General features: G+C 41.9%; 1 pseudogene; it reads right to left on the bottom strand.

Annotated features, from left to right (window-relative positions):
* The window catches only part of LOC117443319 (NACHT, LRR and PYD domains-containing protein 1-like), a 28,555-nt pseudogene extending 17,514 nt beyond the window's left edge, over window positions 1–11,041 (bottom strand).
* Window positions 11,042–13,592: the final 2,551 nt, after the last annotated feature.

Here is a 13,592-nt window from a genome sequence, read left to right as displayed (position 1 = left end):
ACATATCAGGTTAGGTTGAACCGGCTTCGTAGCATAGGCCCCTGGTCACATCGTTAGTAAGCAGCTCAGCAGCTGCAGCGCAAATTGCTCTTCATCCCTGACATCGCTCAGCGGTGATGGAGGCTTGCATTTCTCAATAATAACAATTTGAATACATAAATCGACACGTCTTTATGATGTCAGTCTTTATAGAGCCTTCATTATGAATTGTTTTTAAGTTGAAAGATAAACTCAGACAATAGTCGACGGGAATATCTCCTATTTCTCCGGTAAATAAAAATGTACGAACTTGTTAATCCGATTTATTTTTGACTCATTAAGGTTTCTAGATTAATTACGAGCATCTATTGTTTAACTGGACAGCCCTAACAATTATATTTTAATTCAGTGGGAAAATCAATACACTTCACTCTGTTCAACTGCTCCTCACCTTTCTGTCTGTCTTCACTTCCTGTTCCACATCGGAGTCACCTGATGGAGAGAAGAGGTGACACAGAAAGATAATAATGAAACTTGAACAAAGAGAAACATTAGCAGCCAAATTGATTGAATAGAGCTGTTACAAAATGGAATTAAAATATATTGTTGTTGTGCTATAAAGACCTTTTAAGATCAGATTTAAAATGTACAATGTCTTGATGAATGGAGGATATGGTTTCAGTACTCACAGGTCTTCTGGATCTTGGCTCTGATCGTCTCACCATCTCTGATGCTGTACGGATTAACACAACCCAACAGTTTTAGAACCAGTTTAAAATAAGTGTTTGTTCTTTGAGTCAGCTTCAGAGTCCTGACTGAACTCATGCTTTACATCCCATCATATCTTCTCTGCAAACACTACGACTGCCTGCCTCAGCTCTCAGCTGCATTACAGGAAGTAACTGCTCATTAGTCTAGAAACATGACAGGAAACAAAACAGACTACTTTTTCCACTCTTCTGTAAAATCCTATATGTCTGTTAGAAAGTTTCTTACTAACTAAATGTGGCTTTGCATTTTCAGCTTACAATATATAGTTGATGGAAGAATGGAAGAGCCTGCAGTCAGTGGTAACATCACTGATCTGTTGTGATTCTCCAGAGAGAGAAACACCTCCCTGAGTTTAATACAATACTGCTGAACCAGCAGAGACCCCTTACTGACCTGAGAGTCTCCAGTCTGCAGTCTGGACTCCCCAGAAGATCTCTCAGCAGCTCCACTCCTGAATCCTGCAGAGCGTTGAGACTCAGGTCCAGATGTCTCAGATGGGAGGGGTTGGACTTCAGAGCTGAGGCCAGAGCAGAACAGCTGATCTCTGACAACCTGCAGCTCCTCAGACTGAACAAAGAAAACATGATGTAACTTTAGAAAACAAAGTTCCTGTTTGAAATAATGTAATCATCTGATCAGAGCTGAAGAAGTTTAGAAAGTGGAAACTCCATCAGGTTAAAACTGTGAGATCCAGAAAGAGGAAAAGAGCTCTCATTCATATTAAAGACAACGTGCAGCTACTTCAGTTTAAACTATTCAGTCAGTGTCAGCATCAAGTAGATCCAGGAACATGTAGGAAACTATTCAGTCAGTGTCAGCATCAAGTAGATCCAGGAACACGTTGGAAACTATTCAGTCAGTGTCAGCATCAAGTAGATCCAGGAACATGTAGGAAACTATTCAGTCAGTGTCAGCATCAAGTAGATCCAGGAACATGTAGGAAACTATTCAGTCAGTGTCAGCATCAAGTAGATCCAGAAACATGTTGGAAACTATTCAGTCAGTGTCAGCATCAAGTAGATCCAGGAACACGTTGGAAACTATTCAGTCAGTGTCAGCATCATGTAGATCCAGGAACACGTTGGAAACTATTCAGTCAGTGTCAGCATCAAGTAGATCCAGGAACATGTAGGAAACTATTCAGTCAGTGTCAGCATCAAGTAGATCCAGGAACACGTTGGAAACTATTCAGTCAGTGTCAGCATCAAGTAGATCCAGGAACATGTTGGAAACTATTCAGTCAGTGTCAGCATCAAGTAGATCCAGAAACATGTTGGAAACTATTCAGTCAGTGTCAGCATCAAGTAGATCCAGAAACATGTTGGAAACTATTCAGTCAGTGTCAGCATCAAGTAGATCCAGGAACATGTAGGAAACTATTCAGTCAGTGTCAGCATCAAGTAGATCCAGGAACATGTAGGAAACTATTCAGTCAGTGTCAGCATCAAGTAGATCCAGGAACATGTAGGAAACTATTCAGTCAGTGTCAGCATCAAGTAGATCCAGGAACATGTTGGAAACTATTCAGTCAGTGTCAGCATCAAGTAGATCCAGGAACATGTTGGAAACTATTCAGTCAGTGTCAGCATCAAGTAGATCCAGGAACATGTAGGAAACTATTCAGTCAGTGTCAGCATCAAGTAGATCCAGAAACATGTTGGAAACTATTCAGTCAGTGTCAGCATCAAGTAGATCCAGGAACACGTTGGAAACTATTCAGTCAGTGTCAGCATCATGTAGATCCAGGAACATGTTGGAAACTATTCAGTCAGTGTCAGCATCAAGTAGATCCAGAAACATGTAGGAAACTATTCAGTCAGTGTCAGCATCAAGTAGATCCAGAAACATGTAGGAAACTATTCAGTCAGTGTCAGCATCAAGTAGATCCAGAAACATGTAGGAAACTATTCAGTCAGTGTCAGCATCATGTAGATCCAGGAACATGTAGGAAACTATTCAGTCAGTGTCAGCATCAAGTAGATCCAGAAACATGTAGGAAACTATTCAGTCAGTGTCAGCATCATGTAGATCCAGAAACACGTTGGAAACTCTTCAGTCAGTGTCAGCATCAAGTAGATCCAGGAACACGTTGGAAACAGCAACAACTGAAAATACTTGTTTGATCATTTTAACAGAAATATTCTTTGTATTTCTGTATCTTTGTATAATTTATTTTCTAAAAGCAGGATGGAGAATATAACATCTATTTCAGGTGTTTAGAGGTTCAGAGTGAATTATGCAGTGTAGGGTTGTTCTTGATATTTTAATCTAAAGATCATCAGTGCTCTGCCAGTCAGTGAACTACACTTGTTGTAATTTGTTGTTGTTTAGCCTTTCTGTGGCTAGTACATGGTCATATGTTGTTGTTGTTGTTGTTATGTATACATTAATGTCACATCCTTGCAGCAGAAACATCCTGACAGCTTAGTTTGTCTTTAAAGGAAAGATGTTTATAACATGAGTGCAGTGCAGGGCTGAGGCTTTACAAGCATTCTTACTGAAGCAGAGCAGGACACCAACCATATGAGGAAAGGGCTGAGACTGTAGAGGGTTAGGATGCTCAGTGAGGATCAGAGTGAGATCAGCCTGATGTCTGCAGCTCAGAGTCAACACAACTCTCACATATTCATCTCAGCACAGAAGTTACAGAAGGAGAACTGACCTGAGGGCCTCCAGTCTGCAGTCTGGACTCTCCAGAAGATCTCTCAGCAGCTCCACTGCTGAATCCTGCAGAGCGTTGCTACTCAGGTCCAGAACTCTCAGGTGGGAGGGGTTGGACTTCAGAGCTGAGGCCAGAGCAGAACAGCTGATCTCTGACAAGCTGCAGCCCCACAGACTGAATAAAGAAAACATGATGTAACTTTAGAAAAAAATATTCTTGTTTGAAATAATGTAATCATCTGATCAGAGCTGAAGAAGTTTAGAAAGTGGAAACTCCATCAGGTTAAAAACTGTGAGATCCAGAAAGAGGAAAATAGCTCTCATTCATATTAAAGACAACGTGCAGCTACTTCAGTTTAAACTATTCAGTCAGTGTCAGCATCAAGTAGATCCAGGAACACGTTGGAAACTATTCAGTCAGTGTCAGCATCATGTAGATCCAGAAACATGTAGGAAACTATTCAGTCAGTGTCAGCATCAAGTAGATCCAGGAACATGTAGGAAACTATTCAGTCAGTGTCAGCATCAAGTAGATCCAGAAACATGTAGGAAACTATTCAGTCAGTGTCAGCATCAAGTAGATCCAGGAACATGTAGGAAACTATTCAGTCAGTGTCAGCATCATGTAGATCCAGGAACACGTTGGAAACTATTCAGTCAGTGTCAGCATCAAGTAGATCCAGGAACATGTTGGAAACTATTCAGTCAGTGTCAGCATCAAGTAGATCCAGGAACATGTTGGAAACTATTCAGTCAGTGTCAGCATCAAGTAGATCCAGAAACATGTAGGAAACTATTCAGTCAGTGTCAGCATCATGTAGATCCAGAAACATGTTGGAAACTATTCAGTCAGTGTCAGCATCAAGTAGATCCAGGAACATGTTGGAAACTATTCAGTCAGTGTCAGCATCAAGTAGATCCAGGAACATGTAGGAAACTATTCAGTCAGTGTCAGCATCAAGTAGATCCAGGAACACGTTGGAAACTATTCAGTCAGTGTCAGCATCAAGTAGATCCAGAAACATGTTGGAAACTATTCAGTCAGTGTCAGCATCAAGTAGATCCAGGAACATGTTGGAAACTATTCAGTCAGTGTCAGCATCAAGTAGATCCAGAAACATGTTGGAAACTATTCAGTCAGTGTCAGCATCAAGTAGATCCAGAAACATGTTGGAAACTATTCAGTCAGTGTCAGCATCATGTAGATCCAGAAACATGTTGGAAACTATTCAGTCAGTGTCAGCATCAAGTAGATCCAGGAACACGTTGGAAACTATTCAGTCAGTGTCAGCATCAAGTAGATCCAGGAACATGTTGGAAACTATTCAGTCAGTGTCAGCATCAAGTAGATCCAGGAACACGTTGGAAACTATTCAGTCAGTGTCAGCATCAAGTAGATCCAGAAACATGTTGGAAACTATTCAGTCAGTGTCAGCATCAAGTAGATCCAGAAACATGTTGGAAACTATTCAGTCAGTGTCAGCATCAAGTAGATCCAGGAACACGTTGGAAACTATTCAGTCAGTGTCAGCATCAAGTAGATCCAGAAACATGTTGGAAACTATTCAGTCAGTGTCAGCATCAAGTAGATCCAGGAACACGTTGGAAACTATTCAGTCAGTGTCAGCATCAAGTAGATCCAGAAACATGTTGGAAACTATTCAGTCAGTGTCAGCATCAAGTAGATCCAGAAACATGTAAGAAACTATTCAGTCAGTGTCAGCATCAAGTAGATCCAGAAACATGTAGGAAACTATTCAGTCAGTGTCAGCATCAAGTAGATCCAGGAACATGTTGGAAACTATTCAGTCAGTGTCAGCATCAAGTAGATCCAGGAACATGTTGGAAACTATTCAGTCAGTGTCAGCATCAAGTAGATCCAGGAACATGTTGGAAACTCTTCAGTCAGTGTCAGCATCAAGTAGATCCAGAAACATGTAGGAAACTATTCAGTCAGTGTCAGCATCAAGTAGATCCAGAAACATGTTGGAAACTATTCAGTCAGTGTCAGCATCAAGTAGATCCAGGAACACGTTGGAAACTCTTCAGTCAGTGTCAGCATCAAGTAGATCCAGGAACATGTTGGAAACTATTCAGTCAGTGTCAGCATCAAGTAGATCCAGGAACATGTTGGAAACTATTCAGTCAGTGTCAGCATCATGTAGATCCAGGAACATGTAGGAAACTATTCAGTCAGTGTCAGCATCAAGTAGATCCAGAAACATGTAGGAAACTATTCAGTCAGTGTCAGCATCAAGTAGATCCAGGAACATGTTGGAAACTATTCAGTCAGTGTCAGCATCAAGTAGATCCAGGAACATGTAGGAAACTATTCAGTCAGTGTCAGCATCAAGTAGATCCAGGAACATGTTGGAAACTATTCAGTCAGTGTCAGCATCAAGTAGATCCAGGAACATGTTGGAAACTATTCAGTCAGTGTCAGCATCAAGTAGATCCAGGAACATGTAGGAAACTATTCAGTCAGTGTCAGCATCAAGTAGATCCAGAAACATGTAGGAAACTATTCAGTCAGTGTCAGCATCAAGTAGATCCAGAAACATGTTGGAAACTATTCAGTCAGTGTCAGCATCAAGTAGATCCAGGAACACGTTGGAAACTCTTCAGTCAGTGTCAGCATCAAGTAGATCCAGAAACACGTTGGAAACTCTTCAGTCAGTGTCAGCATCAAGTAGATCCAGAAACACGTTGGAAACTCTTCAGTCAGTGTCAGCATCAAGTAGATCCAGGAACATGTTGGAAACTATTCAGTCAGTGTCAGCATCAAGTAGATCCAGGAACATGTTGGAAACTATTCAGTCAGTGTCAGCATCATGTAGATCCAGAAACACGTTGGAAACTCTTCAGTCAGTGTCAGCATCAAGTAGATCCAGGAACACGTTGGAAACTATTCAGTCAGTGTCAGCATCAAGTAGATCCAGGAACATGTTGGAAACTATTCAGTCAGTGTCAGCATCAAGTAGATCCAGGAACATGTAGGAAACTATTCAGTCAGTGTCAGCATCAAGTAGATCCAGAAACATGTTGGAAACTATTCAGTCAGTGTCAGCATCAAGTAGATCCAGGAACACGTTGGAAACTATTCAGTCAGTGTCAGCATCATGTAGATCCAGGAACATGTTGGAAACTATTCAGTCAGTGTCAGCATCAAGTAGATCCAGAAACATGTAGGAAACTATTCAGTCAGTGTCAGCATCAAGTAGATCCAGAAACATGTAGGAAACTATTCAGTCAGTGTCAGCATCAAGTAGATCCAGAAACATGTAGGAAACTATTCAGTCAGTGTCAGCATCATGTAGATCCAGAAACACGTTGGAAACTCTTCAGTCAGTGTCAGCATCAAGTAGATCCAGGAACACGTTGGAAACAGCAACAACTGAAAATACTTGTTTGATCATTTTAACAGAAATATTCTTTGTATTTCTGTATCTTTGTATAATTTATTTTCTAAAAGCAGGATGGAGAATATAACATCTATTTCAGGTGTTTAGAGGTTCAGAGTGAATTATGCAGTGTAGGGTTGTTCTTGATATTTTAATCTAAAGATCATCAGTGCTCTGCCAGTCAGTGAACTACACTTGTTGTAATTTGTTGTTGTTTAGCCTTTCTGTGGCTAGTACATGGTCATATGTTGTTGTTGTTGTTGTTGTTATGTATACATTAATGTCACATCCTTGCAGCAGAAACATCCTGACAGCTTAGTTTGTCTTTAAAGGAAAGATGTTTATAACATGAGTGCAATGCAGGGCTGAGGCTTTACAAGCATTCTTACTGAAGCAGAGCAGGACACCAACCATATGAGGAAAGGGCTGAGACTGTAGAGGGTTAGGATGCTCAGTGAGGATCAGAGTGAGATCAGCCTGATGTCTGCAGCTCAGAGTCAACACAACTCTCACATATTCATCTCAGCACAGAAGTTACAGAAGGAGAACTGACCTGAGGGCCTCCAGTCTGCAGTCTGGACTCTCCAGAAGATCTCTCAGCAGCTCCACTGCTGAATCCTGCAGAGCGTTGCTACTCAGGTCCAGAACTCTCAGGTGGGAGGGGTTGGACTTCAGAGCTGAGGCCAGAGCAGAACAGCTGATCTCTGACAACCTGCAGCCCCACAGACTGAATAAAGAAAACATGATGTAACTTTAGAAAAAAATATTCTTGTTTGAAATAATGTAATCATCTGATCAGAGCTGAAGAAGTTTAGAAAGTGGAAACTCCATCAGGTTAAAAACTGTGAGATCCAGAAAGAGGAAAATAGCTCTCATTCATATTAAAGACAACGTGCAGCTACTTCAGTTTAAACTATTCAGTCAGTGTCAGCATCAAGTAGATCCAGGAACACGTTGGAAACTATTCAGTCAGTGTCAGCATCATGTAGATCCAGAAACATGTTGGAAACTATTCAGTCAGTGTCAGCATCAAGTAGATCCAGGAACATGTTGGAAACTATTCAGTCAGTGTCAGCATCAAGTAGATCCAGGAACATGTTGGAAACTATTCAGTCAGTGTCAGCATCAAGTAGATCCAGAAACATGTTGGAAACTATTCAGTCAGTGTCAGCATCATGTAGATCCAGAAACATGTTGGAAACTATTCAGTCAGTGTCAGCATCAAGTAGATCCAGAAACATGTTGGAAACTATTCAGTCAGTGTCAGCATCAAGTAGATCCAGGAACATGTTGGAAACTATTCAGTCAGTGTCAGCATCAAGTAGATCCAGAAACATGTTGGAAACTATTCAGTCAGTGTCAGCATCAAGTAGATCCAGGAACATGTAGGAAACTATTCAGTCAGTGTCAGCATCAAGTAGATCCAGAAACATGTAGGAAACTATTCAGTCAGTGTCAGCATCAAGTAGATCCAGAAACATGTTGGAAACTATTCAGTCAGTGTCAGCATCATGTAGATCCAGAAACATGTTGGAAACTATTCAGTCAGTGTCAGCATCAAGTAGATCCAGAAACATGTAGGAAACTATTCAGTCAGTGTCAGCATCAAGTAGATCCAGAAACATGTTGGAAACTATTCAGTCAGTGTCAGCATCAAGTAGATCCAGGAACATGTTGGAAACTATTCAGTCAGTGTCAGCATCAAGTAGATCCAGGAACATGTTGGAAACTATTCAGTCAGTGTCAGCATCATGTAGATCCAGAAACATGTTGGAAACTATTCAGTCAGTGTCAGCATCAAGTAGATCCAGAAACATGTAGGAAAACTATTCAGTCAGTGTCAGCATCAAGTAGATCCAGGAACATGTTGGAAACTATTCAGTCAGTGTCAGCATCAAGTAGATCCAGGAACATGTTGGAAACTATTCAGTCAGTGTCAGCATCAAGTAGATCCAGAAACATGTTGGAAACTATTCAGTCAGTGTCAGCATCAAGTAGATCCAGGAACATGTAGGAAACTATTCAGTCAGTGTCAGCATCAAGTAGATCCAGAAACATGTAGGAAACTATTCAGTCAGTGTCAGCATCAAGTAGATCCAGAAACATGTTGGAAACTATTCAGTCAGTGTCAGCATCATGTAGATCCAGGAACATGTTGGAAACTATTCAGTCAGTGTCAGCATCATGTAGATCCAGAAACATGTTGGAAACTATTCAGTCAGTGTCAGCATCAAGTAGATCCAGAAACATGTTGGAAACTATTCAGTCAGTGTCAGCATCAAGTAGATCCAGGAACATGTTGGAAACTATTCAGTCAGTGTCAGCATCAAGTAGATCCAGAAACATGTAGGAAACTATTCAGTCAGTGTCAGCATCAAGTAGATCCAGAAACATGTAGGAAACTATTCAGTCAGTGTCAGCATCAAGTAGATCCAGAAACATGTAGGAAACTATTCAGTCAGTGTCAGCATCAAGTAGATCCAGAAACATGTTGGAAACTATTCAGTCAGTGTCAGCATCAAGTAGATCCAGGAACATGTTGGAAACTATTCAGTCAGTGTCAGCATCAAGTAGATCCAGAAACATGTAGGAAACTATTCAGTCAGTGTCAGCATCAAGTAGATCCAGGAACATGTTGGAAACTATTCAGTCAGTGTCAGCATCATGTAGATCCAGAAACATGTTGGAAACTATTCAGTCAGTGTCAGCATCAAGTAGATCCAGAAACATGTAGGAAACTATTCAGTCAGTGTCAGCATCAAGTAGATCCAGAAACATGTAGGAAACTATTCAGTCAGTGTCAGCATCATGTAGATCCAGAAACATGTAGGAAACTATTCAGTCAGTGTCAGCATCAAGTAGATCCAGGAACATGTTGGAAACAGCAACAACTGAAATGATTTATTGGTGGTTGATAGTTTTAACAGAAATATAAAACAATTCTACTCATGTATGTTCTTTATAATTCATTTTATAAAAGCAGGATGGAGAATATAAGATGAATCTCAGGTGTTTAGAGGTTCAGAGTGAATTATGCAGTGTAGGGTTGTTCTTGTTATTTTAATCTAAAGATCATCAGTGCTCTGCCAGTCAGTGAACTACACTTGTTGTCGTGTGTTGTTGTTTAGCCTTTCTGAAACTAGTACATGGTCACGTGGTGTTATTATTATTTATACATTCATGTAACATCCCTGCAGCAGAAACATTTATTTTACATCATGGCGATCTGGAATGAAGAAACTGAAGACCAACTCAGTTGCCACGTAATTTGCTGCCACACTTCCTGCATGAGGTGGACAATAGCTTCTTCAAGTATTTAACGGACAGGACCCTGGAAAATGAAACCGCAGTTCACTCATTTGTAACAATGTCATCATTTGCCCGTCAGTGTTATGATGTTGAATATTAATATCATCTTGGATTCTAATTACTGATGCATGGAATGTGGTAGCAGCAGAACTTCAAGGCTGCCAGCCACAATGCTTAAATAGTTTATTTCTGCATCAGAGAGATGATGTTTGTACATATCACGTCTGAAGCTCGACCAACAACCAATCACATGAATCTCCCGCCCCTGACACACAAGCAGCGGTTTGATTGGCTAGAGCTTGTACTGGCATATGATTCGATTGGCTTCTGCCGAGGCTGCAAAAGTTGAACATTGCTCAACTTTTGCAGCGAGCCACGCCAGCAAAGCTCCGCGTCGCTTCCCACGATGCAGTTTGGCGGAAAGTGACGTCACCCCATTCAAAGTGAACGGTGAAGCTTTCAACGCACGCCGCTGTGTGGACGGGCCGTTCCGGTTGCTTCTTTTGAATGACGAATACACATTTCCGTCAGTTTGGTGTGTCAGGGCCTTTACACTCCTGCAGCGAGTAAACAGTCACATCTTATCTGGATAAGTGCTGCAAAGTGCAGAATACCGTTTTGATAAGGGATGCATGTGTGTAGTCTTTCATATGAAACATGATCGCTGGTAGAGATAGCCACAGAACAGAAGTCGTATCACAGTCTAACCTGGGCGGATCACAGCTCCACAGCTGAAGACTTCTCCACGCTGCTTTCAAGCTGTGAGCAAAGAACGTGTGCTTCACTTGGAGGCTGTCTGAAGGTGTACACGGGTCTCAGGTGGACTTGGCATCACATTAAGAATGATATTCAGTAATAAGTCTGGCAGTCACCTCATTGTCTTTTTGTAGTCCTCGCTGTACGCGTCCGGATATCGGCATCGCAACCACAACCTCACACACTGGTACTGAAAGTGCATCAAAGTGTTCCTATGGAGCCATATATACCAAAAGATGAATGAAACGACAGAAGAAGCGATCGAAATGTGTATTTCCTGGTTATTCGACAATGGCTCCTCAAAGTACACGCCCCTGACACATTCCTACCGTTATAGAATATCACGAGTTCCCCGCGTCACCAGTTAAACGGTAACAACTAGGGTTGCCAACTTCCAGAAATGGAGAAACGGGACACATGCACGTGTCCCCCGCGCAGATTTTTGGGTTTCTGGCGGATTTAGTTACTTTATTTCGGTTTTAGGGTCAGGTTAGGGTTATGTTATTTAATTATTTTGGGGGAGCCAGCCCCTAGGGTTCGAAAATGTTTTTGGGGGTCAAACCCCCCAAGACCCTCAACATGCATAGAAAACTATGCATACCTATAACCAGGGTTGGGAGGGTTACTTTGTAAATGTAATCAGTTACTGATTACTGATTACATGGCCCTGAAAGTAATCCGAATACAGTTACAGTTACGTGTCTTTAAAAAGTAACGTAATCAGATTACTGTTAGATTACTTTTGGATTACTTTCTCTTTCCATCACAGGTGGTATGTTTTGGTGAACAGGAGACACAAAAAGCAAAAGGAAACTGAACGTGTTTTTACTGTTTTAATGGCGTATCAAGAGCACAACTGAAACATCACATCTGAAACGATGTAACAACATAATACACTTGTTGGGGATGCAGCTTGGGATGTGAGGATTGAAGGACGCGGTTTTGAACGGGCGTGTCGCCTTCTGTCCTGCCAGGGTTGGCAGGACATGAATTAAAATGTCGAACTCGGACTTAATTTTAAGGACATGTCGGCCAGGGGTGTAGAGCTATAGTTTAAGCACCGGATCGGCAAAACAGGAGAGTGTGCACCAGTCTGCCTTGATCTATGAATTCATGTCCGTGACTCTCACAGTATCTGCTGCCCACAGCTGTTTATAGAAGGAACACCTCCTTCACTTCATGACCTCTCTGCAGCGCCAGGAGGCAGCGGGAGGGTTCACTCCGCCTCTGAGAAGAGGAGCGCGCAGTGCCTTTCACGCACCGCCTTCCACGCACCGCCTTCGCTGTGTTTACCTTCAGAAATAATCATTAGTAAGGCTAAAGACTAAAGAGCGACCGCAGGCTGATGTGTTTTAACCACAAACACCTATATATACACACACACGCACACACAGGCGATTTAAACGCAGACTTTTGTTCCTCCATGTTTCGTTGTTATTGTTTCACTGAGCGAGCGGACCCGCGATTTTTCTTTTCAAGCGCTTTTTTGGTCCATCTGCGGCTGCTCTGATGATTCGAATCGGCTGTATACTAGTAATGAATATTACATGTTGAGAGGAAATCTTTCCACCAATAATTCCAATAAGTAATCCAAAATGTATTCACTTCAGGTTTACGAAAGTAACTGTAATCAGATTACTCGTTTTTCAAATGTAACGCGAGCTGAATACAGATACTTGATGTGTGTATTCTGATTACGTAACGCCGCTACATGTATTCCGTTACAACCCAACCCTGCCTATAACACAATACAAACACAATGGTCTTACACCTGCATTAGGCTACTACATCACATGGTACATCAGCATGTTCCAATCGGATAGGTGGGCACGAGGGACATCCGGGCACCTCGATGTGCAATTGGCTATTTTGTCCAAAATGTTCAAAAATAAATATTTGAAAAATGGTATTAAGTAATGCAAAGTATACATGATGTGAACACACACACACACACACACACACACACACACACACACACACACACACACACACACACACACACACACACACACACACACACACACACACACACACACACACACACACACACACACACACACACACACACACACACACACACACACACACACACACACACACACACACACACACACACACGAGCATTGTGCCTGCCCTGTCAACTGAGCGGTCCTAGCGCCCTTCTCATACAGCACACAAACACACAGGCACGCAGCCAGACACACTGCATTGCGCGCAAACAGAAACATATATATATGTTTTCCCTTTACACGGGAGTCAGGGACAAACAAAGTCCCGTACGGGACACGCCCCTTTTGGCTCAAATACGGGGCGTCCCGGCTAATACGGGACGGTTGGCCACCCTAGTAACACCGTAACAGGCTGCCATCTGCGCGGCGCTTGGATGAGGGAGAAGTGGTTTGGAACATGGTATGGCGTTACATCACGGCAGCATTTAGCTGCACCTGCTCATCACAGAACTCACTGCTTGCCTTGCCGTGCTCAACAGGGGGCGGGCCAGCAGCTACAGAATCAGCCCTTCTCTAACAGCTGAAATAGAGGGATATGAGGGATGTCTAAAATGTATAATCTGTTTGGTATTTTTGAGCACATCTTAGACATGTTTTTAATATATTTGTATATATCTGAGAGCCATTATATCTGCCTAAAAATAACATGGTAGGAGATCTTTAATAATCTGATCAGAGCTGACGAAGTTCAGAAAGGGGAATCTCT

The sequence above is a fragment of the Pseudochaenichthys georgianus genome, unplaced genomic scaffold, assembly GCF_902827115.2.
Source record: "Pseudochaenichthys georgianus unplaced genomic scaffold, fPseGeo1.2 scaffold_582_arrow_ctg1, whole genome shotgun sequence".
NCBI classification, from domain to species: Eukaryota; Metazoa; Chordata; class Actinopteri; order Perciformes; family Channichthyidae; genus Pseudochaenichthys; species Pseudochaenichthys georgianus.
Note: the sequence above shows the minus strand (reverse complement) of the source record. Positions and strands in the feature narration are given on the sequence as shown.